The sequence below is a fragment of the Nothoprocta perdicaria genome, unplaced genomic scaffold (genome assembly GCF_003342845.1).
Source record: "Nothoprocta perdicaria isolate Ctin4 unplaced genomic scaffold, notPer1 scaffold_32, whole genome shotgun sequence".
Taxonomy (NCBI): Eukaryota; Metazoa; Chordata; class Aves; order Tinamiformes; family Tinamidae; genus Nothoprocta; species Nothoprocta perdicaria.
The window spans coordinates 4,504,647-4,528,765 of record NW_020455555.1 but is presented as its reverse complement, the minus strand read 5'-3'; the positions used below and the strand labels follow the sequence as shown (position 1 = coordinate 4,528,765).

The 24,119-nt window shown below is 41.9% G+C and overlaps 1 long non-coding RNA gene across 8 annotated transcripts in view; it reads left to right on the top strand.

Annotated features, from left to right (window-relative positions):
* Positions 1–21,271, top strand: part of LOC112950510 — a 29,768-nt gene extending 8,497 nt beyond the window's left edge. For 4 of the 8 annotated variants that reach the window (XR_003250026.1, XR_003250025.1, XR_003250024.1 and 1 more), the window contains 3 exons: positions 5,879–5,994; positions 6,093–6,201; positions 7,866–8,762. This is a non-coding gene — a long non-coding RNA (uncharacterized LOC112950510). The other 4 variants (XR_003250028.1, XR_003250023.1, XR_003250022.1 and 1 more) reach the window with 4 other exon arrangements.
* The last annotated feature ends 2,848 nt before the right edge of the window (positions 21,272–24,119 follow it).

Below are 24,119 nucleotides of genomic sequence, written 5' to 3'. Positions count from 1 at the left end.
TTGGGCAGAGAGTGCCACCATGCCTGGCAGTGCGGTAGTGACTCAAATGCACAGTAAATAAAGGGAGTCCAGGCAAAGTTCAGCTTGGTGAGCTGGTCAGTCAGGGTGACTGAGGAAACTTTGCTTTCATGCTGAGGAAACAGGATTGAAGATCGGTTTTCTTTTACCTCCCGTGAGCCTCAGTGAATAAATATCTCGGAGAAAACTTGGCTCAAAGCTTTGAGAACTAAGTAATTGCTGGAAGCTCTAGGTTACTTATGACATAAGTATATATTTATAAGCACTGAAAGTACTGGAGAGAGAGATTTTTTTTTCTGGTCTTAGTTAATACTAGGGCACATTTTGTACACTTTGTTTGCTTGATTGATTCATTTTATTGTGTGTAAATATACTGTAGAAACAATTTTGTCTTTAGTGTTACCCAGCTGGAGTGCTTCTTGTAAATCAGATGAATTAAGGGGGATAAGTAACCTGCTGTGGTCTGTCTGTGAAACAAGATCCATTTAAAATAAAGGCCTTGGAGGGATGTGATAGAGCTCCCCTGTCCTTGGGAGCTGCAAGGAGAGCAAGTGGAGTAAGCAGCCTGTGCAGCAGAGAGGAAACCCTCCAATCCGCCTGTGGAACAGGCGCAATGAGTAACTGGTCACGTCAGTTACCTGTAACTGGTAACCCCCAGTGGAAAAATGACGCCGCCGTATTCTGCTCCCATGCATGATACAGTACCCATCAACTGCACCAATGGTAGAGGAAATGATGTGGATTTGCATTAGTGCAAATGAGAGCAGAATCTGGCCCAGTGAATGATAGATCCTTGTACTGGGGCTTGAAGTAAGGTAGCTCTGTGTGCAGATTGTGGCCTTTGACTTTTAAGTGATTTATAAAGACAAACTCAATATTTAGTTGTCAGACTATTTAGCACAGCTCGGCTAATTTGACTGAGTTGATTTGTCACAGAGAGAGCAAATCTACGTTAAGCCCTGGAATCTAGGGAGCTGGTCCCTAAAGTAACTCGAGGCAGAGTCAACCCATTATCTGGTTTGTAATTAGGTTTTTATTTTGTATACAAAACCAGTTGAAACAATCTTTAWTTTCTGTTATCTCATCTCAATCTTTACATGTGAATCTCTGAGCTATTTTACTTCAAGGGAAAGGTAAAAAGGAGTGGATGAAAAGAAATAGGTTCTTTATGTGTAAAGATACTTGCAAGTAACTAAAATAATAAAATTGGTTAGAATTTATGCAGAATTTGAAAACTTCATGAGAAGCACAAGTTGGAAATTACTTTTCTTCTGCTCTACTCAACGCACTGTTTTACTTGCAATATTTTGATCCATGTCTTGGAACAAAACCAATTTAGCAGCTAGAGTATAAGGAGACTATTGCAGCCAGTATGGTTGCTGTAGATTGACACTGTCACTCCTCAACTAGGAGTTGACAGGACTCCTCAACAGGAGTTTCAGGACTAGCTCTAGGAGCTCTCCTCTCTTGCTCTGTTAGCTTAAGCCGCCTTCATGTCTTGAAGTTCTCAGGCTGTGGTAACCTGGTCATCAGGTTATCAGCYGTCCTTATGCTTAGAAATGGAGTCATCATATTCAAACTCCTGACAGCAGAAAATACCTTTTTTGAGGCCAACACTTGAAAATGCTTTCACTTTTCAAAGAGCTTCCAGAAACTGGAAGTACAAGTAAATTTTACTTATATTAGCTCTTTTTTCTATTTTTTCCCCTCTGATGGCATTTAGTACAAATATGGATGATGCAGAGGGATGTAGAATTTTGTCAGAACATAGGCRTGAGCTGATGGGATATGTTTGAAAATACTTCCTGGCAGAAAGTGTACTGATTGAGAATCAGAAATCCAGTTGACATCATTGGAAGATGCACACATAAAGTGAAAGCACTATGTGGCCTTTACACTTCTGTTCCTGTGGTACATGAGGTTTTATACTACATAGAAGAAATTAACCATTCACTTTTCTGAGTAATTGAGATAAAGTTGGTATCTGTGGTATAGTCCTGTCTGCTCAGTCTGGGACAGACTTTAAGGGAGTGCTGCCTATGCACAGCAAGGAAACTGTTTGGATAGAAACACTGTAATGTGGTGTCATTAATGGATGATACTCGATAATTTTTAGAGAGGTGAGTCCAACAATTTAGGTGATAGTATTAGAACGTAGAAATAACTTGGATGAGGGAATATGTTCATCAGAGTGAAATGTACCGTAAAATATTTGCTAGAATGTTATTTGTGTTAACTCCAGATGTTTTTTCTAAGTCAAACTGATTTTTTTCTTTTTTCTTTTTTTTTCATTTTGTTCTTTAAGTATGTCTGAAATAACTGTGAAAATTGATGGGGTTACATTTACGTGAAATAAGTGTCATCTGTGGAAGTTTAGATCCAGTGCTTTGGAAGCAGCTTTTCCATTTACGACTCCTGGTGGAGTTCCTCTGTGATCTTGTCTAAATAGACCACAGCACTGAAGTTATATTAAGAATATATTCTTCCTTGTGCCCTACCATGCAGAGAAATCACGCAATCAAGTTCCCCATCTGCGTGTGTGAGGAGAGACATGTTTCCTGTCTCCTCTATTTGACCCCTCTGTCCTTTTAGCTTAGGCTCCTTGGGCTGGCAGCTGCCTGTCACCGTGCCTGAGCCTGTACGTGCAGCTGTAGTGCAGGAAGGCAGCTCTCGTTTCACTCTTCTTGTTGGATTGGATGTGACTTTGAGAGTTGAGTTGGAAGGCTGATGGGTAGCCTGCTGCCTTTGCCGGGTGCTGTAAAGCGGATGGATTGCATGAGAAGTTCTGCTTTGCTCTGTCTGGCACCAAGTGTGCCTGAAATCTCTGAGCTGATGAGTTCTGAGTCCAGTGCCTGTGCAGCTACAGCAGTCTTCAGGGACTAGAGGTTGCTGGAGTCAAAGACAGGAGTTGCATTAAACATCCAGATTCTGGAGGAGTTTAAGAGCAATAGCAGAATAAAACCAAGCCGATTTCATTTTCCATGGAACTGGACTTGTTCTTTTTAGAGTGACTTCACTAGTGTTGCTTAGAGGTGCCTGTTGCTCTGTGGCTGTTTCTAAAGCCAATTAGCCTCTGGTGTTCTGTAGGCCAGCGGAACTGTGTAGCAGCAAGACCACCGGAGAATTACCTGCAGAGAATTAAGGGAGTTCTGCAGAAAATGAGTGGTACAAAAATTTGCTGCTTTTATGTGGAAGTTGCTTAGAACCAAGCTGTCCCTGGGATGGCTGAGCAGAAAGTTTGGGAGGAAAGCAGGGTTGTTTCTGTTGAATTTCAAATACTTGGGCCAGTTAGATGCAGTAAGCAGAAGGTTTCTGAAAGGAAGGGCAGGAGTGAGGGAGAAGCAACCCTACCAGGAGAGCTAGGGGGTAGTACTTTGACATCCTGACACACAGGACAAACTGAGGACCAGGAATAAGATCTGCAGAAAGAATAGTGCAGTCAGTCTGAGCAATGTCAGCTTGTCATCAGCAGTTCAGCAGCGATCTAGCTGCAAGCCTACTGCTGCCTGCTTTGCAAGGGGCCCATCGTTAATCACACGGCATGGCAGAGCGCAGCATCCTGAGCGCTTGGAGTTGCTGGCAAGCTGATGCCACCCAGAATAACTGCAGAGAGAATGGTGGTGCCCTATACCATGCACGGTTTTAAGTTATGCAGTGTGTCACCCCTGAAGACAAAGTGCAGCATACATTCTGAAACCTGATAATCCCTTTCTGCCTTCCTCCACAGCTGCCACATACACACACTCAACTTCTCCTTGATGTGATCTGCAGTGTAAAAGTCAGTGTAACACTTGGCTCCTAAGAGTCTCTAAGCAGAGAGCAAGAAAGGATTTTATTGTTTTTACTGTGGCTAGAAGGATAAAGTGAGGACTGATGGATTGACTTGGGATGGTGGAGAAGAATCTGTTTGGAATGGAAAAACTGTAAGATGTATCCAGAGTTTGCAACTTATCCAAATCCAAATTGGGAATATTTTGGTGTTCTTCAGCAGTGCTTGTAAGTATTGGAGTTTGTGTGTTCATGCTCTCACTCACCACATGGGGCATCTGATTCACTACCCAGGGCACCAGTAATTTACCCCGTCTCGTTTTTCATGAACACCTGCAAATTTAATACTTGTATTTTGGAGAGTACAGCACTTCCCTGTCTTGTGAAACAAAGCTTCTCTTCTGCCATTCTCATGGAGGTGATGTGTGATGATATCACTTCCTAGCGAGGGACTGGTGAATCATTTTGTTGGTGTTCATGATTCACTTCTTTGCTAACACAATTTCTGTGCTGGTCTTAATACAATTTCCAAAAGCAAAAAATCATCATCTTGGAGAGCTCTTAATCTTTTTCTTAAAGAAGCAATGGTAGAATTGTCTCGTTACTTAACTTATCGAACCCCAGCACTTAGAGCGCTGCAGAAGGACTTCCCCAAGTGTATTTGTGTGGTTGAAGTTGTTTCTATCTATTTAGTCCGTTCTTTTCCTGCTGACTCACAGCAGGGTGTCTGTCTTGAGCACTTCAGTGCAAAAGTCTGTATGCTTACTGTATAGCTACCTTCCCTGCCAGTTGCAGCTGTTGGAGTTTTCACTGAAGTGCCTAGATCCTAAGCACTTGCTCAGTTTTACCACTCTGCTGTGGGCCTGGTCACCTCTTGCAAAGGAGAAGCAGCAGCCTGGACTGCTGTGACTAGATGTGTAAGGGCTCTTCTCAGTTTTACTGTCCACCAAGGAAACATAACTGGTTGTCCATCCGTAACTTTGTGCCTCTAATAGAGTAGACAGGAAGCTGGAATAAGTAGTTCTCGACACAGAGTGAGAAAGGAAGCCTCGAGGTGCTGTTGCCTCTTGCCTTGCTCGAGGGACCAAGCCTGTCTCAGGTGCAGACAGGGGTCCAGCCCATTTCCCAGGTCAAACGTAGCATGTGCCCCAGCACGGCAGCTGCCTCCTCTGGGGGGAGATTTTCCTCTTGTACTGTCTTGACCATTATGTCTTASAATTTTTCCGTAATACGTTATATGTTGTCAGTTGATATTTGTAACATTTGATGGTAGAATTTTAAAATTAAAATACTTCTGAGGAGGTCAGCATGCCGTGTGGGACATGGCCTGTGTGTGGGCAGGATCTGACAGATTCCTGTCACTGGTACCCAACAGGCTTGTCAGAAATGACAGCACCTGCCTGTGGACTGCAGTAACAGAGTGTTACCAGCCAAAATGGGAAGCGTTAACAGTATTGTTTGCCATGTGTGTTCATATTCATAATCCCTCCCCACTATGATAGGCATAGTATAAATGTCTGGATGGGTAGTTGCATATGTTAGGATAATGATACCAGATACCATTCAGTTCTGTGCAACCTACATGTAATTATGGCRACATAAAAGCAGCAGAGAAGATTGCTTAAAAGTTTTGCAATTATTGGTGACTTTGCAACACATAGACAGGCAAGGAGATAACCTGTCTAAAATGTTTTTCATTCTGGAATTTTTGCCAAGGACCAGATCTCTTGAAACGCATTGCTAGGAGGCTCTGTTCTCACATTTGTGATATGCGCCCACATGCTGGAGGTTTTTCTGTTTCATTTTTCATTTGTGATGGATAAAATCGCTTGAAATCTGTTTTTATTTTGTTTTATTTTTTTTACAGAGGAAGTCTATTGAGCGTTTTCTGACCGTGTTGAGGCCATCAGTGTGTTTCATGTGCGTTATTACCACTCCTTTGCAGAATGCTGTTTTGTGCCCAATAGTGGTTCTTGAAATAGCTGTTCCTTCACCCCCTACCCAAAGCTTGTCTGCAGTCCAAGCTGCTTGATTTTCCATGTGGTCCAGTGTCAGCTTTCCAGTCTAAATTATCTGCCCTTGCAACCCACAGCCTGATTTCTCTTACTGCATTCAATGGAGCTACCCACCATAGAGATCAACAAATAAAGCCGGTGTTCACGTACTACTTGTGAGCCTTTGCTGTGCTTCATGATTTGCACTTATTTTGTAAGTTTTATAAGGCTGCTTGGTTCCCTCCTGCCCTGATTACAAACATGTGACCTTGGAAATCAGTTGATTTGAACGTTACATTTTTTCTTTTGCAGTCCCCAGAGGATTATAATTGAAGTGTTGCCTTGTGACTGTGCTGAACTGAGAAACAGAGCTGAGCTGAAATTCCCAGGCCAAAGGATATCACGGCTACTATTAACCTTGGTATTTCTTCTTACCTTTTTTTTTAAATCCGTAACAGAGTCTTTTTGCATTGTATGCAGTCAGTGTTCTGAAAAAGAAATATTTTATTTCTTAGTTAGCTATTCAAATTGACTAAACCAGTGCACTCTTCCTAATGTGCACACCCTCTCCTTCTATACATCTAGCGTTGTGAACCGATTATCTCTTTCCTTCGTTACAGGAAGCTGTTTAAATAATGCACCATTTTATAGACAAGGGAAAAAAAAAAACCTAGCAGGCTTGTGGGCTTCTTTAGGAGCTTTCATTCTAGGTATGGCAAAATTATCAAATGCAAAATGTAGGACAAGAGCTAAGGAAGAAAAGGGAGCAAAGTTACAAATGCTAAACACAGGTTGGATGGATGAGATTATTCAGAGAGGCAGGATTTGGAGCAGAGGAGGGAAAAGACTTGGCAAGAAACACCCAGTGATATGGGTCAGCTTTGCTCCCATTGAATTTGAGTGTTACCCCAAATTGTGTGAGATGTGACATTGCTATGAAAGCCCTCATGGAGAGAGGTCGTAGCCCAGAGGGCAGCCTGGCATAGGGCTCAGCTTGGAAATGGACTGGAGGCGCACGAGAATGGCAGATGGAAGGCACGGAGGAGCAGAGGGAGCGAGAGACTGCGTAGGGAGGAAGAGGAGCAGAGTTGTTAGTGGGAGCGCTATAGGATATGTCATGTAGGATATGACCTTGTAAATATGGGCAGGGGTCCTGAGCATACTCAAGGGGAGTTTTTCCACAGATAGCAGTGGTTTTGTGACCAGACCAAGACCAAGAGCTTTAATTCAATGTGAAAGTAGAAAGAATTATGGCAACTCTACTGTGAGTTAGGTCTGTGTTTGGAGTTTCAGATTTGTGTTGTCCTGGAGTGCTCAGTTGCTCACTGTCATTAGAGCAGCAATTGGCAATGCAGCGTTTTAGCAAGAGCTGCTGTCCCCAGGCAGCTGCGCTGGATATTGGAGCTTCAGCAAGGCAGTCTCTAGAGCGAAGGGTAGTTGATGGTTCTAACAGCTATTCAGGCCTCCTCCAAACAGGCGTATCGTTTTCCAAATCTCTGGTGTGTGCCAAAACTTCCATAAGAAAGGCCACGGAGTAGAAGACATTGTGTGACGGTTTAAAAAAGTTAATTAGTTAATACCAAAAACCAGAAAAACCTATCAATGAACTGAAATTTTAGCACATATTTCTTCCTTCTAGATACTCTGACAATTAAAAATTCTTCTAAAATATAATGTTAATCTAGCAGGGGTTACACTATTTTTTTGAGTCAAAAGAACTTTTTGATTGATTTACAATGTTTTTSTGGAGTTAAGAGTGCCCTACTTGAGGTTAGCCCAGCCTTCATTTCATTRCTGTTGCTGGTCAAATTAATTGCTTTTTCTGTCAGAGATCATATGTGCCCTCCCTTGCAAATCTGATTTTATCTACTTGCTTTGCTTTCTAGAAAGGTGATAGTGTGTAACAGTGTAAAGGAAGGAACTGTAGCAGTTTGTCAGAGTGAGGAATCAAAACTGGATTTTTAGCACATCAAGTTTCTGTAAAAGTTTAGTGATGAACATGAACCTGCAGAACGTATCTGAAATTTCATATGTATTTTAAGATTTGCTCTTGTTCCATGTGCGTCTCTTCCTGTCTCTTTCCAGGCACCCCTTCAAAAATGTCAAAGGAACCGGTGCCGAGTGTTTCTCTTGCTCCCACCTGTGCTTTGGGATGAGAAAGAATAACACTAACATGCAGAGACCACTTCCTCTTGGATGCATCTGGAGCAGTTTATTAGGCAATCCACTGAGCTGGGACTGGGCTGCCAGCAGCTGATGATGAGCAGTGCYAAGATACTGTAGTGGGCTGCTGATCAATTTTCTGCCTTTGAGAACGCTTGAAAAGTTAGATTAGTGAAATATCACTCTGATGAACCACAGCTTCACCATGAGGACGTTAGGCATCCAGGACTGTATGAAGTAGCTTCACCAGCAGTCTTTCACTCAYTTTTCTTCTTGAAGGTAACTGTGGGTGGTCTTCCTTTGTCTAATTTCTGTAAATTTGGTACATCACTTTCTAGTTATGCAGCTGATGCTCATGTTTATATGAATGGCTATTTAAAAAAAAGAAAGATCAGATGTTTGTTGTTTCACTTCAACATAAATCAAACTTTGTATTCACACAGCAATTCTAGTCTAGCCCCAGGAATAGCTTTAGTATTGCTAAGTGTCTGGAGAATATTGACTACAGAGACATGATTTTAAGCAGGCTATAATAGTTTCTACAGCTGTTAACAGTTCATAGAAGAAAGGCAGTATTATTCATTGGTGTTTAAAATGCGCATGACTTGCATTGCACAGAAGTCAGATTGGGAGAATGTCAGAATTTTTTTTCTGAATTTCTGCCAGGAAAGTCTTCAATAACTAGAGAAATTCTTTTCACTGGTGAAATCAACATGCAGCACATTGTGTTATTATAATTGCTTATAGCTCACCATGAAAGTTGTCTTTGTATGTGTAGATGTACGACTTGTACTGTTTTGTTTTTATTTATTCTGCATTCTTTATTACAATGTTCTTTCCTTTTTTCCAGACCAGAAAGATTGTTATTGAGCTTTTCACAAAGCTGAAATAATGCTGTGTGTTAAAAAATGTTAACAATTTGAAGAAGTTATAAAAATTTATAAGTTGACTGAATACTTTGGAAATTTCTGCATTTTTTAATATAAATAGGTAATGCAAATGTTTGTTCTTTGCATTTAAAGGTGGATCTCTGTTTTCCAAAGGTCTGGTATGTAAATTTGATTCTTAAAATTACATTAGAACAAAACCAGTATTTTTTTACATGGTATAATAGGACAAAATGTGTTTACAGAAGACACAGAGCATACATGGCTAACTGTGAATGCTGTAGAGTCACGAAATTTAATATAAATGTACGTGTTATGATAAAACATAGTATCAGTTGTTTCAGGAACTTAAYTGAATCAGTGTAGAGGACTGCTTTTTGCAATCTGAGGTCCTTGCATCCTGGGTTGGCTCACAGATGCCAAGATCATGGTGCAACTAAGTTGGAAGTAAGAGGAAATGATTTTTATAGTTGGTTTAAAGTTACAGGTAGCACTGCAGGAGTGGCCTAGAAATTGAGTCACAGAAAGGCAAATCAAGGAAGACAAAGGAGTTACTCCAGATGAATTTGATTCCTATTCTAGAGTGACTGTGGGCTTTGGGTGGTTGTAGAGAGCAGAAGAGGGTTGTTAAATTTGTCTGAGGTGGAACCATTGTCTCGTACTCTAAGGCAATTTCTGCACTAGCAAGTACGGGGCCGCCAGGAGAGGGGCTGGAGCTGGGCGGCCGCACCGGGACCATGGTGTGTGTGCGGCCGGCGAGCGGCCCGTGAGCTGCCGCGGTGCCTGCACGGGAGTCCAGCCCACGCGCCCGAGGCTGCTCCGTGGCACAAGTAAAGCACAGGGAAAGGGGCCATTGAGAGGCTGCCTTCGAGGAACGCTCCTGCCCCGAGCTTGGACACTGATGTGGAGGTACCTGGAAACCTGAGGTGGTGACATGGGACAGGGCAAGATACTCAGAATGCGCTAGTCCACAATACAGGTGTTGGCAGTGTGTAGAGCTGAGAGCTGTCCTAATGAATACAGCGCCTGAGAAAAGTCACCATGAGCTTTAGTGCAGGGTAGTCACTCAGGGAAAGAGAAGGGGAGAGAGGTTGATGCAAGACTATTTAGATATCTTAAAAACCTGCATTAAAAGATGCTCTCCCTGTACTGTACAAGTGACCTAAACCCCTTGTGACTTCTTGGCCTATGACCAGTTTTGGTAGCTGTGTTTGAACTGGGGCTCTGGTTCCCAGCAGATTCAGGCAGTTGCACCCACGCTGGGTTTTAGGGCAAACCAGAGTGAACCTCAGGTTGGAGTTAATGTGACAGTGCAGGAGCAGCTTCTGTACATCCTGTGTTTTGATTTGCCTGCCTTTTGCATCCTATTCCCCTGAAAGGTGGGTTTGTGATGAGATTTTGAGAAGAGATCAGGCAGTACATCTGAGTGGAGGTTGCTGGCCACGAAACAGTGAAAAGATTTACATGCAGCATAGTTAAAAGTAGCTTTGCTGAAAATAAAGTTAGTTTATTTATCTGGCTGTTTTGAAAAGGTCAGAAATCAGTGTTGGAGTTTTTGTGGCCTGAGCAAAGGATGTAAAACAGACATAAGCAGAAGGGATTGGTTTTACTTGTGCTTTAGGTGAAGCATCTGCAAAGAAAGATGAGAGTATGATTTTGTAAATAGAATTGTGCTACCAATGACTAAGCTTACCCCAGAAGGGGTGGAATTGCTYTTCCTGGTATAGGCAAGTTTCCAGAGAATTTAGCTAGGCTTGTGTGGTGTCTGCCTTCTCCTTGGGATCAGAAATCCACAGGAAGTTGGTGCCTTATTTAAGATTGCCATAATTCCATATTTAAGGCCAGATTCTGTCCAGACCTACAGCCTGCAAAATTTTGATGGGACTAGTAGCTTTTGATAGCCTTTTCTTTTGATGTTGAGAAGTGTGCAAAACAAATTCACAAGACTGACAGATTTTTGATAGGCTTTTTTTATAGATATCTCACTCAAGTCTTGCTGAAGTATGCCTGGGATGCTGAAAGACTCCATCGGCCCTTTATGATCAGTGCTACAATGCAACATTGCTGCTAGCTGAAAGTTTGCTGCATGGRAAACTGTTAGTAATTTTGAAGGACTGCTTTCCAAATATTGCCAGTGTGGTAGAGAATCTCCTTAAACTCAAACTTAACAACTGCATTCAGTGTTAGGAAAGAGTGTTTCTTCAGTCTTTTGTAAGTAAGTAGCTTCCACTATTGCATTCTCTGGAATCATTCTCTTTGTGTGTTAAAAATGACTGATTTGTAGTAGGGAGTTATAATAGATTCAGAGGTATTTCTGTGTTCCCTGTCAATGTGCCACTTCATACTGTGTTTACAGAGCCTGTCATACAGAAGTGCCGTTTTACCAATAAAGTGCTGAGGAGCAGAGAGAACGAATGATGTACATAATGCTGTGTAAAGACATGGATCTGATCTTGGGTTTCCTCAGCTCCAGGTACTTCGCCACTGCTGTAGCTGTCCTTTTGTCCTGCAGCTACGTCCGTTTCTCACTGTGGCTCCTGATTCTCTCATCGAGCACTGCCAAGAAGACTGCTGCCGATCCAGAAAACAGGTGAGTTTGACAGTTATCAGAAAACCAAACAGTGACAGCAGGCAGGATTRTGTCAAATAATTGATAGATACATAATGACTAGTTGAGTCAAATGTGTTACATATCCAAGGATACCTTCTTTATGTCTGCCGTGCTTCGGAAACAGGGAAGGCAAAAAAATAACAGACAGCAGGTTCTTTTCAAGAAGTGCTATTATCTTTTCTACAAGCAATGTGCATACACAACACTTCAGCTTTTGAACTTTCCTGAAATTGTTTGCTAATAAGACTTTGGCTTATGGAAGATGATAATATGCTCAAGCGGAACAGAAACATTTTATTAGATATCATCAGCAGTTGTGATAAATTCTAACAATCTTAGAAATTTCCTAACCTCTTTCAAAATGACTATTGTCTCACTATATGTTCTGATTGTTGTATGTCTTTGTTCAAGAACAGCTACCCTTAATTCCTTCTGAGCAGCATCTCCTTAGAAGCTGCTAGGTAACAAGAGGAGTCTGAAAGAAACTCTGCTTAGAAACTGGCCACATTCAATCTATAAACTATGCAGATTTTATTTTTTCTTGAAGAAAGACAGAGGAGGGCAATAGGTGCAGGATGTGGAAGGAAGAACGGGTGCCATGACCCTGCAGAGTTTCTGCGTGTTGAGTCATGGAGTGACATTTAAGCACTTCTCACTGCAGTCCTCAGGAAAAACTGCGGTGGAGGCCGAGTTCCAGCCATGCTCTCGGAGAGAGTTGGGGAGAAAAAAGGTTAAGACGACAAATCTATTGGTAGCCCTTCCCATGTTCCGAATGCTGGGGAAGCTTAGCAGCAAAACCCCAAGCCAAGCGATTCTTTAATGCCTTTTTTTTTTAAATGCTAGTGAATGGCTTTGGACTTTCCATCTTTAGAGCTGGTGGTTTCCACACCACAGTGATTCATCCAGCACAAAGTCTATTGACCAAATCCCAGTTTGTTTCCTGGGTTTGTTTTTCTGAAATATTTAATTTAGCAATGCATCAGGGATCCCTAGGATGGGATGGTGTAAGAAGAGTTGTGCTCTTTTTAATGATCAGCTTCCCTAAGGGCAGTTCTCCATGCTTCTGAAAGTATTACTGCTGAAGGAAGAAGAAAGAATTGCTGCATTTTGACTAAAATTAAGACAAAACACATATGTACTCTCAGCTTTTTGATGCCATGTGTTTACATGGAATTTCCTTTGAGCTTTATTAAGCGGTCTGATTCATATTTGAGAAATATGCCTTTCCTTAAATGTCCTAAGGTTTAGCCAGTGTGTTACTGTATAAGAAGGTCATAAAAATGTGTTTAGTTGCTAGATAAATAGATTAGTGTTGGGAATTATTTCAGAGATTGACGGGTTATTGAACTAATATTAAGGGCCTTCTTCATTTGCCCTGCTGGATTTTTTTTTTTTTTTTTTTTTTTTTTTATGTTTCAATTACCTAGGATGCCCCTTCTAGAACACATGCTAGTGCTTATCCCTGTTATCTTTGTGTAAGCTGTAGGGTTGGTAAGGATCAAAGTCGCTCGACTCTGTGCTCTTAGAGAGAGAGAGATGCCAGACAGCAAATCTGTTGCCTGAGAAAACTACAAAAGAAATTACACCTTGAAAATGGCAAACATGAAATATTCTTTCAGAAGTTCATATATTTACATAGATATATTATCCCAAGTGGTACAATGGGAAAATATTACTTTAATAGCTTTGAGTCGAAGGTGGAAATTTATTACAGTTAATGTCTGTGAAAGCATAGTGTTGCTCTGTTTTCCAACAGAGAGGAACTTAGGTATGTGCAGGTTTATATCATTTATATCAGTCCCCTTCATGCAGTGACCTCCACTGAATGCTTTTGTTTTCACACTACTCCCTCAGATCTCCTTAATTTGCTCCCTGTACTCCAGGGAGACTTCCTTGTCTCTGATTTTTTTGTGCGTTGCGTGAGGCTGTGGACTGAGCAAGCTAGCTGTGTGAGGCTTTTCTCTCTCTCTTTTTCTGTTCTTTTTTTTTTTTTTCCTTTTTCAAAAATCATTACTTTTCAAAGGGTACAGGTCATTCAAAATGCAGGACATAAATGCATTGATATGCTAATAACACTGTAGTTGATTATCAAATATCCAGGTCACCAAGTGCTCGGAAGTTGCAAAGTGCCTGAACTGAGGTCATTTTGCAGCGGAAGTTTAGCCTTTGTTTTGTATGTGTGCAATGAGACGGGCTTTCATGAAAGGGTCATTTTGTCCTTCCAGGCTTTGTGTGTGGGGAGCTGGTGCAGCGACTGCTGCTTGCAGCGTGGCTCGGAGGGCAGCTCTCCGTGCACCTCGGCGCAGCACGAATGCTGTCCCGCCAGCGTGGCGGGGCTGGGCCTGGCCGCGCGGCCCCCGCGCTGCAGAGATTGCGCTGCTGAACGCTGACACCAGATCAACGTAACATCTGTAATCCTCCGTGGAAACTTGCAACCTCACAACTTCAGAATGTGAATGACAGCCGCTTTTTTGGACTTCACTTTCTTGCATGGCTGCCCCAGCTTGAATGGCTTGTTCTGGAGTGGGAGGCAAATGTAGTACCAAGTGTGGATGAGACTGTTCAAATTCCACATTTACAGTGCTCCTTTTTTTGTTTTGGTGAGAAAAATCCTTAAGCTTTTCGTTATCTGCATTTTCCTTAATCCTGTCTTTAGAGCCTACAGCATTCTGCATATATATGTGTGTCCCCTCCCAATATTTTTTTGAGAAAATGTCATTGACAGCTCTTTTGAGGCCTCTTAATACTTTCAAAATTCTGTAAAATACATTGTTGCAAAGTGAGAATCATTTTCTTCTCTCTCAAAAAAAAAAAGCACATGTTTCTTTTTCACCTTCTGTAATGTATAGCCTATAAAGTATCATTTTTCTTTCCTCCGCAGCTAAAGGGAACTTCACTTTCCCTGAATACTCTTCTGTGAAGCTCAGACATTGGCTTTCCTTGAGTGTTTTTTCTGATACAACTCAATCACAGATGTTAATGGATGGTGAAAACAAAAAGGGGTAGAGAGACTGCTTAAGATAATGGAATACAGAAAAAATGTGATGCTGACTTTAGCTTTTCAAGTGTGCAGAGTTCTTTCTGGGCTCAGAGATGCTTATTGTGCAGAATTTTGATTTATGTCAAAGATGAAACCTAGGTGCGGGAAGGGCTGCTGGCCTGTGATCTGCATCTCTTGAATAGCTTTTTCAGCCTTACTTTTCCTGCTAGCAAGTGGTTCCTGCGCTCCTAAGTGCTATTGCCAACTGGAGTGTATAAGGATGGAGTGGAATACTGTGGGATATGTGGTAACAACCTTCTACTGATTTTTATGCTTTTTTTGCTTCCCTCTTTGATTTTAGAGCTCAAATGCTAACTGGATTTCTTCTCTGTGCTTTGCAAAATCAGGGATTTCATTCAAGGAGAGCGTTCCATGCGGCTTTTGAGAGACTTGTTTTCATCAGTTGGCAGAAGCTGTTATTAGAGTGGCTTCTTGAGGAGGCTCCTGCAGGACAGGGTGCTGTGGTCGCGTGCCGGAGTGGTGCCTGTCACGGGGGCTCAGTGGACGCGGAGCAGCGCGCAGCCATTACAGGAGTCCAGGGTTGCAGGTTACGCAGGGTGCAAGTGCTTGGCCAGCTTACAGCTTTGCATCAGCTGCCAGCCTTGTGGGGCAGGCTGCTCCACCTGGCTCGTAGGTGCGTGTTGGGTGATGCAGCCTGAGGGCCCTGGTGAAGCTGTGGCCCTACTTGAGCAGAACGTGCACCGAGGTCTTCGGCCTCCTGTTCAGCTGCGCCTAGGAGCATCTTTCAGCCACGGGAGACTGAGTAGTCGTGCCCAGCTCTGTGGCATTTGGCTGCATAGAGTTGAGCTTGTGCTTCTGAAGGATGACTCAGAGGGTATCCAGAGAGTAGCCAAGGGCCTAGGACACAACTATGTTGTTTCAGAGGCAAGGAACTGGTGATGTGGATGCACTTCTGCACTAGAATAGTTTTACTGTTCCCCCACAGGGTCAGGGAGAAGCAGATCAGGAGGACATAGACCTGCTAGACTTAAAACTGGAATGAGGAAAGAAAGAGCCAGTCATGGAAATCTGGCATGAAGCTGGAATGAGATGGGGGATAAGGAGGTTCAGATGTGTCCCTTGAAATGGAGGGATGTTAAGAGAGATGATGGGAGGAGGCTTTGGGAGTCACTGGAGGAAAGAAGGGCACTGCGTACTTGTAGGACTACAGAATATGCCATCTTCAAGCAATAAATAAATTTGTGCATCAGTTTGCAGTGGTGAAAAAACTCTATTTATTTTGTCTGTCTCCACAAGGCCAATTAGAACTTGTCTACCTGGGGAAATCCCTGCAAAATAAGCTAGGGTATGATTTCACAACCTACTTAAAGACTCGGCAGTAAATACAGCATAAATTCACGCTTGAGTTTACTTCACAGGAACTCCCCCGCAGAAACAAACCCTCAGAGTCACCTCTGTACATYAGTCTGGTGCTAAAAGCGAGTGGAAGCTTCTCAAAATGTGGGGCCTCCAATTCCATTTTTGTAGTTGGTTTTTTTTGTCTCTTGGGTTTTTTACAGCCGCTGTAAACTGCTGTAGTTGTGCTGGGTTGGAGGAGCTGGGCCAGTTTATGCTGCTCAGGATCTGACCCTTTGCCTCAAGTAACCTTTATTTATCAATTGGTCTGTGGGTATTTTCTTCTTTCCTGGCTGCATTATTAAGCCCGTTCACTTACTCCCACCACTGTTGGTGGAGTGAGTGAACTGCTTTTTTTTTTTTTTTTTTTTTCCTATGAATTTTGTGTTGTGTCTTTCCTCCCATGTAATTTCCTAATAGTGAACTAGTGACAGAGTGGGCTGCTGGTATTTAATCTTGTGGCTGGAGAGGTCAGGCTGCCACTGATACAGACAAACACTCCATTACAGTAAACTCACAGAAAGTTTCCTTTTCAACCCGAAAGGACTAAAGGCCAGTTTGGTAGTAGCCTGTGTTGAGTCAGAGGAGCAAGGAAGGTATTTTATTTCTTCATTCTCTTTTTACTGAGATAAAGGACTTGGTTCTGTATCAGATTATAGTCATGCAATGTAAACACCAATCCTTTGCATTTTAAGTTACTAAAGAAACGGTCGTTGCTGAGGTCTAGCTAGCAGAGCTTGAGGAATGAAATCCTCAAAGTTACCTGTTTCTGGTATTTAGGAGAACATGCTGGTTGGTGGGAAGAGGGTCCGTGGTAAGGCAGATGCATTGTGCARTATATGAATGTTGTGCGGAGATAAATACCTCTCCTCTGCAGGACAGCAGCAGAGCAAATATTCCCTGCTTTGTTTCTGCAAAACTCCAAGCAAAGCTTGAAGTGTCAAACATGACACCTCCCATCCCTGAGCCTTTTCTTCTCAGCACTTTTGCTGCTGCTGTAGATCTGGRAGGTGCGTGGAGTGACTGGTCTGCACATAGTGAGGTGAGACACAAGGAGCTGATGGGAAGCTTTCATTCCTCTTCTACGCATCATTTTTTAGTGTTTGCAAAAGCCTGTCTGGTTGCTGGGTTTTGCTACAGACGGAGCCCTGACCAGTGGGATCCTCCTGGCAGCTGCTGCCCTTTAGTCTGGTGCCTGCCGGGGAAGTCCAGCCCTATTGCACAGGACAGCAGTGCAACTGGAAGTGTCTCTTTACACTTGGAGAGCTTTTGATGCATATGATTTTAGTTAGCTTTTTTATTTGAATGCATGTTTACTGACAACATTTTTCACTAGTGAACTGGATTCATGACTTCAGTAAAAATGTGATGTTGAGCTAGTACTGTGCTGTTTCTCCGTTGAGATTCATGCACTTCTTTCACATCTTTTGAAGCTCAGCAAGTATTGCAAATCTATTTCCAAAAATAGAATTGGACCTTCTGTAAAATTCTAATACCTACAATAAACATGGARTGCTGTGGATTAACAACATCTATTCTTTTGAATAACACAATATTTCTTTTTCATCACTGAAGTAATAATTTCTGTAGAGAACAATTTCTGTAACTAAAACACATGTAAGGTTATRTTTCCTCCTGAAAGCACCAAAGTAGTGCTAATATCTGTCCTACATGTAATGAATTGGGCTGTAAGGTGACAGATGTTAATTGGTATGTGGCTGTTCTTTGTGGGGTCAGTTAAGCATCCATCATAGCCTGTATGTGCCAGTTTGGATAATTCAAAAGGCTCTAATTCGCAGATAATGAAGGTTAGCAGTAGTGCTGTGTTTTGAGTTGTGGTCAGTTATCTGCATRCCTGGTGCCATCTGCATAGATGATGTGACTTACTATCTACTTAAAACGAGCTAAAATGTAACTGTTCATCTCTATACATCAAGCAAGGTTTCCTTACTGCACGTTAGTAAAAGTACTATGCCTGCCTGCTTGCTTACAAGTTAGTTTTAGTTTACRTGGGACTCTAACCCTGATTTTGTGGTGAAGTACTGTGTATCCACTATTGCAGTGTTCCCTGTTTATGATGGAGTAATTTGACATACAAAACGCGCTGCCTACTTCTCAGGGGAGACACAAATGGGGTATTGTTTTACTGTCCACTGCTTGGGCTTTGCTGGATTCTCCTTTATTAGAAGGGCATGAAGAAAATTAAATGTTAACGGAATAGGAGCTGCAAAATGATAAATATTTATATCTCAAACTTGACGTAAGATCACACACCAATAGTTCTTAAAGAGATTTAAATCATTTTTTTGTCCATTTGCATGATTTGTGGCACCAGTTTGCTTAAATTTGTTTCTGTGGTAACTTGAGTCATCTTATGCTTCTCTATTCTGCAGAAAATGTGGTGATTATTTGCTGATTTTCTTTTTAAATGCAGCAAAAAAATATCCCTATTGCTAAATTAAGAAATCAATAACATGGAATAAAAACAMAGTATGTTTTAATGTCCATGCTCTGGGCTTTGATATGCTGCCACGTGCTGTCAATAACTGAAGTGCAAGTTTATATATTTAATACTTCCATTCCCCTATCTTTCTAGTATTATAACTATATAGCTTTGGATATGAAAAAGTTAGGTTAAAGGGTATTTAAAGACTTGGTTAATTTAAGAATGTGAGCGTATCAGCAATTGAAGGTTGGATTTAAAAAAAGACTTTGTAGTTGAAATGGTTCTACTACCTGAATGAGCCTCACAAGGTTGATATGGAACAAGTGAAAAGAAGGTCAGTGGCTGTTTGTGTATGAACACCTGTGCTAGGTGTTGGTCATGAGCATTACGTATGCTTGGTACTTTTCTTCTACCTTTCATACACTGCTTTTTATTTATGTAATATTTGCAGGAAAGAGACAGTCCTCCTACTGCTCTTACTTTATGATGTGTCTATCTGCAGTACATCTAGAACTTGGTCTAGACAGCGTGGCTAAATCGTACGTATCGGAAATGGGATCTCTCTTAGGAGGTGCTGGACCAACACGCTGTAAATTCACTTTATACTGCAGAATAAGCACAATTCTGTTGGTGGCATATGCTTGAATGGGTCCGATTCTCTTTTAAAAGCTGCTTGGCAAGGGAGATGCTCTAGAGTTTGGGGAGCTGACTAGAGCAGTGCTTTCAGAGTCAGTTGCTGCCTGTCTGACACTCTGTGCTGACCGAAACTGAAACCCTTTTTCTTTCCAACTGTAGATGACATAGGCATTTGTTGTTCTGCATCAGCCGCAGGGTAGGTGCAAGCCCAGCCAGATCTGTATCTCCCTGTAGTTGCAGTGTCTGTGCCAAATTTATATTTATAATTTTATAAATTTATATTTATAAATTTATGTTTAAAGACATCCTGATTACTAGCCAAAAGTTACTTTAAAGAAAATAGCTTGATTTTTTTTTCAAAGGGGGAATAATTGTCATTAATAATGTTTATGATCAACATGAATGGTAAATGAAGAATGATGCCTCTGTCTTGCACTCTTCACATTTGCAACAAGAAGCCTTTCCAGAGATGGATCTGCCTTGTTTCATCTAGCTACCTGCTTTATATGTTTAGAATAAAAATGCACAAAATCCCATTTGTCTGGGAGAAGTGCCATTTCATACTGCACAGCTGGATGTTTCAGGGACAGTCGAGCTTGACCCAGTCCCTGGGACTCTTCCACTGGAGCTTGAACTGCCGTCTTGGCCATGGCTGAAACCTTTCAGTGCACAAGGTCATGGCACACAAATCTTGTACCTCTACGTGATGTTCCTGCTTCCTGGCAATGCAGCTATGGCTGAGAGTACCCCAGCAGCCTGCCCTGCCTGGTGTGCACCTGCAAGAGCTCTGAAACCAGCTGCCAGGAATCCAGCTGCTTCATGCTGGCAGAGCCATTCCTGTCCTGCCACTTTCCCATTTATGCAGCTTGAGCCCAGGCAAACTCTCCACAACTCCCCTCCCCCCAAGAGAAGTAGTAAAGCAGAAGCTAAGTCAAGGAGATAAAATACCAGCTGTGTTGAAAAGGCAAGGTTGCAGCCCTTTTTCAGGATAGTAAGCTTTATGCAGAATACCAAGATCAGGTGGAAGAAATCTCAAGATTTGGTTTCTAGGCCCAAGACCAATGATTGCTTTTTCTCCTTTCTGTTTTTTTTTTTTTTTAAACTGCACTTTTTTAGCAGTATCCTTCATATTAGGCATATATGTTACAATCACAGGTAAGCTGTGGCACAGTTGAATTTTGTGTGAAATAGCCATCAGCTTCTACAAGAGTTAGCTTTTGTGTATTTGTCATTAATAYTGTTACTCTTGATCACTGCTTTCATGATAGCTGTATATAGTTATAGTGTCAAGAAGATGCAGATTTAAGTTCTTAAATCATTTGTCTTGACCCTCAGACAGAGGGTCAGACAGCCAAAAGAAAAGGACYGCTCAGGACATAGCTCAGCCTATTTGAGCTGCCTGAGCACTGGGGATCTAGTCTAAGCCAGACATACGGGCTCTAGCTCTGTCCTCCTCCCTGTCTCATCACTGAAGGTACCTGGGAGTGATTCATCAGGTAAGACAGTGAATCACCTTGTAGTGATCCTATCTCTCTCTGCTGGTGATGAAGAGAGCTGGGATGAATAGGCATGAGCATCAGCTTAAAAGTGGCACACTTTCCTTGCTCAGCAGTGGAGAATTGTGAGTTAAATTTGCAGTTGGCCATGTTTAGATATAACTGAACAAAATGAGAGTTTGAAGTGCTGCATGTCTGTAAAGGCAGCTGTTGCCCACAGACAGAGATCAGTGTGCTGCAGATGTTGAGCATGTGTGCATACCCAGAGCAGCTCTTTGCCACATGTCCAGTGAGCATCGCTTGCATGGCATGATTGAGACACAGATAGAAATTCCCTCCTGCCACCACTATAAGGGCAGCACTATCTTACAGGATGAACTGAGTTCACTTGTAAGAAGCCTCGCTTCTTGTTTCTGCATGGCAGCAGTGTAGCTGCCTTAGATGCTAGTGTTTTTCTTTACTGAAACGCTTTCCCTTTAGGAAGATTCAAGTGTTCTAGCATGAATCTGTCCTACACTGAAATAGCTTGTTCCCTTTCCCATGGGAGGCAGCAGCACCTTTTAGATCAGTGTTGCTTTGTGCTTAATAGGCAAAGCTGGAGTTGCATCACATTGAAAGAGGCCTTTTATTTGCTAACATGGTGTAAAAAGGCATTTGTGTAAATGAACACCCAGTCCTAAAGTTACAAATGTATTCCTACAGTTTATGGAAGKTCTCTCCTCTTTAGGAAGAAGAGGACTGCTCTGAGTCGTGTTTCATCTTGGCCAAGTTATTTCTTTCTAGTGTGTAACATGAAAGATAAATCAGCAAGTTTTAGATATTAATCCTTTGAAGAGAATGTTACTGGGTTCAGCACATCTCTACAGAAAGGTAATTTTTTTCAACAACTGCAGTACATGGCTTTTATTCCATTTGTCCTTATTCCTCATCTTTTCATATATTTAAAAATTGTTGGGTTATCTGATTTATTTAGACTCAGTTATGCTTTTATTCCTTATTTGTAGTTTTGTCATTCAAATCTAAGACTCTTTGGAGTGATCTTCTGCAGGGTGTCATAACTATGAGAAATGCTGGGGAAACCTCAGTCTGCAGAAGAATGTCTTGCTGTAGCATGGCTCAGATTTATCAGCACAGCCACATCTCCCTTCAGTGTATTATAATTTAATTAGCTCCACGTCTTGACTCCTAATCTGTTTCTCTGGGCCAAAGCACAGCGAAAAGACAAAATGGAAAATGTAAAGAACTAATGGTGATCTTTGCCATGTGGGTTTGGTACCATCTGTTAACATGATTTTTTCTAAAGTCAATTTCAAATTTATTTATTGAATTGGGTTTTCTTGCTATGAATAACAGCTCCCTTCACTGTGAAGCTGACAGATCCAGCTTCCCTGAGAAAATCTCCCTGCTAGCAGAGATCTGGGGCATAATCCCCTTCTGCTCAAAATTACCATACTCTCAGAAAGCAGTCCATACTCTCAAAAAGCAGTGACATTGACAATGCTAGCAGAGGATCAGCACCATAGAGTCCTTCAAGGGCAAGTTCTAATGCGTAGGGAAGGAACTCAAATGTCATCCCAGGAGTGYGGAGCTGTGAAAACCCTTGGCAGAGCTTCACCAGCTGGGTTTTGCATCTCTGGGCTTCCTGAGCTACTGCTCTTTCCTTGGTTTCTTGGGATTATTATTTAGTATTAACTTAGTCTGGTTACGCCTCTGTCACAAGGGCTGACGTTTCTCATTTTGCGCTCTCTTTTTTTTCACTACATCTGTAAAACAACATGTTAGAAGGGATTTCAAGAGCTCATGTGTCCATAGCTGGCCAGCCTGTGCCATGGAGATGGATGCAGCCATTAAGCACTTCATGTGCAAAGGCGTTTGTCACCAGGGCTGCTAGGTGGTCAGGTCTCCTGGCCGCAGGTGGAAGTGAGCTAGCAGCCTTGCTACACCAGCACCTCTGGAATGCCCAAACCATCTGTCACCTCCTGCCTGTGAGTCCTCCTGGGTTTCCCCCACCCCCGCAGCTCTGAGATGTGTTGTACTCCCTGCAGTGTAACACACTGCACGTGGTTTGTAGACTGGCCACTCCAGGCCAGCCTGTCTCTCTGCCCCAATGTCATTTTTAGCAGATGTTTTTCTAATCTCTTCTTAAAGACCTCCATTGATGGTGACTTTCCACTTTTTCCAGTTAACTTCTAATGTTTTGCTAGCAACTTTTAGGAAGGTTTTCCTCGTATGCGCACTTTTCTTCCAGCAGTTATCTCTCCTCATGCTCTTACTTGTCCTTCCCACTGGATGTACATAACATCCATGTGCATAACATCATGTATCTCAAGACTCTTCTTTGATACCATCTTTGTTACTGACCAATCGCACCTTAGTCACCTTCCTTGTAACAGCTGCAGGACTTATGGCATTACAATCTTAATATTTTGACTGTATAGTGTTTGATTTTTTTCTAGTCTTATTCCTTTTGTTCCTCGTATATTAATCCAGTGAGGACAGGAGAAAGAGAATGGAGCAGATTGAAGTCTATCTATTGAAACCTGTACAGAGAGTAACCACTGTTCTTTTAGAGCAGGAGGAGAAAATAGCAGCTTGTGTCACTTTGTGTGTCAGTGATTTTAAAAAAGAATGGGAAATAATATATTTCCCTTATATCTCTTGCAGCCTCAAGAGCAGATGAACAATAATTTTGGTTCTTTCCCTTCAGATTGAGATGTGGATGACTAATGCCAGTGTGACTGCTGCCATCCAGTTGGCTCAAAAGAGTTTTCGGGTTGTTCTCATGATCAGCATCACTTCCCATCATGTGCAAGCCATAGGAGAGTAAAGACTTTCTCATCTGTAATGGCATTGGCCTGTCACAGTCTATGGAGGAGATAGAAAGGTACAGGGTTCTTGCAGCAATTCATTCTGTATGAAGTAGACATGAATCAGTATTGTGGTCTTCCTATGAAGCAAGACATGTTGACTGATTTGTTACTACAATTGCTATTTATATTACATTAAAAAAAAAAGTTGGTGTTGACATGACTTTTGTGCAAAATTCTATGTAGCTGTGATATAAGCTCACCAGAAATGGAAAATGGAAATATTCTGTCTTGAGTCAATTTGATGCACTAAATCAAGGTTGTGAGCTAGTAAGAGCCCATTCTACTGAGCCATCCACTCAGCCTAGTGAAATGGGGGCTTTATACTCAGTATAAAAGAGGCCAGTGCTAAAGTTACCTATGTAAGCAAAAATTAGGAAACAGAGAAGAGAAGCTTTGAAAAGTTAATAGAAAGAGACAGAAACTCGTAGTAGTGCCACTGGAAAGTTAAGAGGAAAATCTGAATGCAAGCATAAAAAAAATGGGAAGAACCTGAGGTCATAGGATAGAATCAAAAACAATACTTAATTGTCATGTTAGAAACTTGCTGGGATAAATCGTGGTACCAGAGTATTAGCACAGTTTGTTTTTGAAGGATAGGCTAGGAGAAGGGGAGAGGTCTTTCCACTGTAACTGAAGATTATCTGTGTTTATTCTGAAATTCTGTAATAAATGAGGGACAGATTTGTCTGGATAAAGTGAGAAAAAGGGAGAGAGCAGAGCTTGTACGACAGACGGGTATAGTTTAAGTCGCCTCCCTGGGAGGAGTGAGAAGCTGTTAACTGAGCCGATCTTGGAAGTGCGTAATAGCCAAGCCTCAGTAGTAATGGGCAGCGT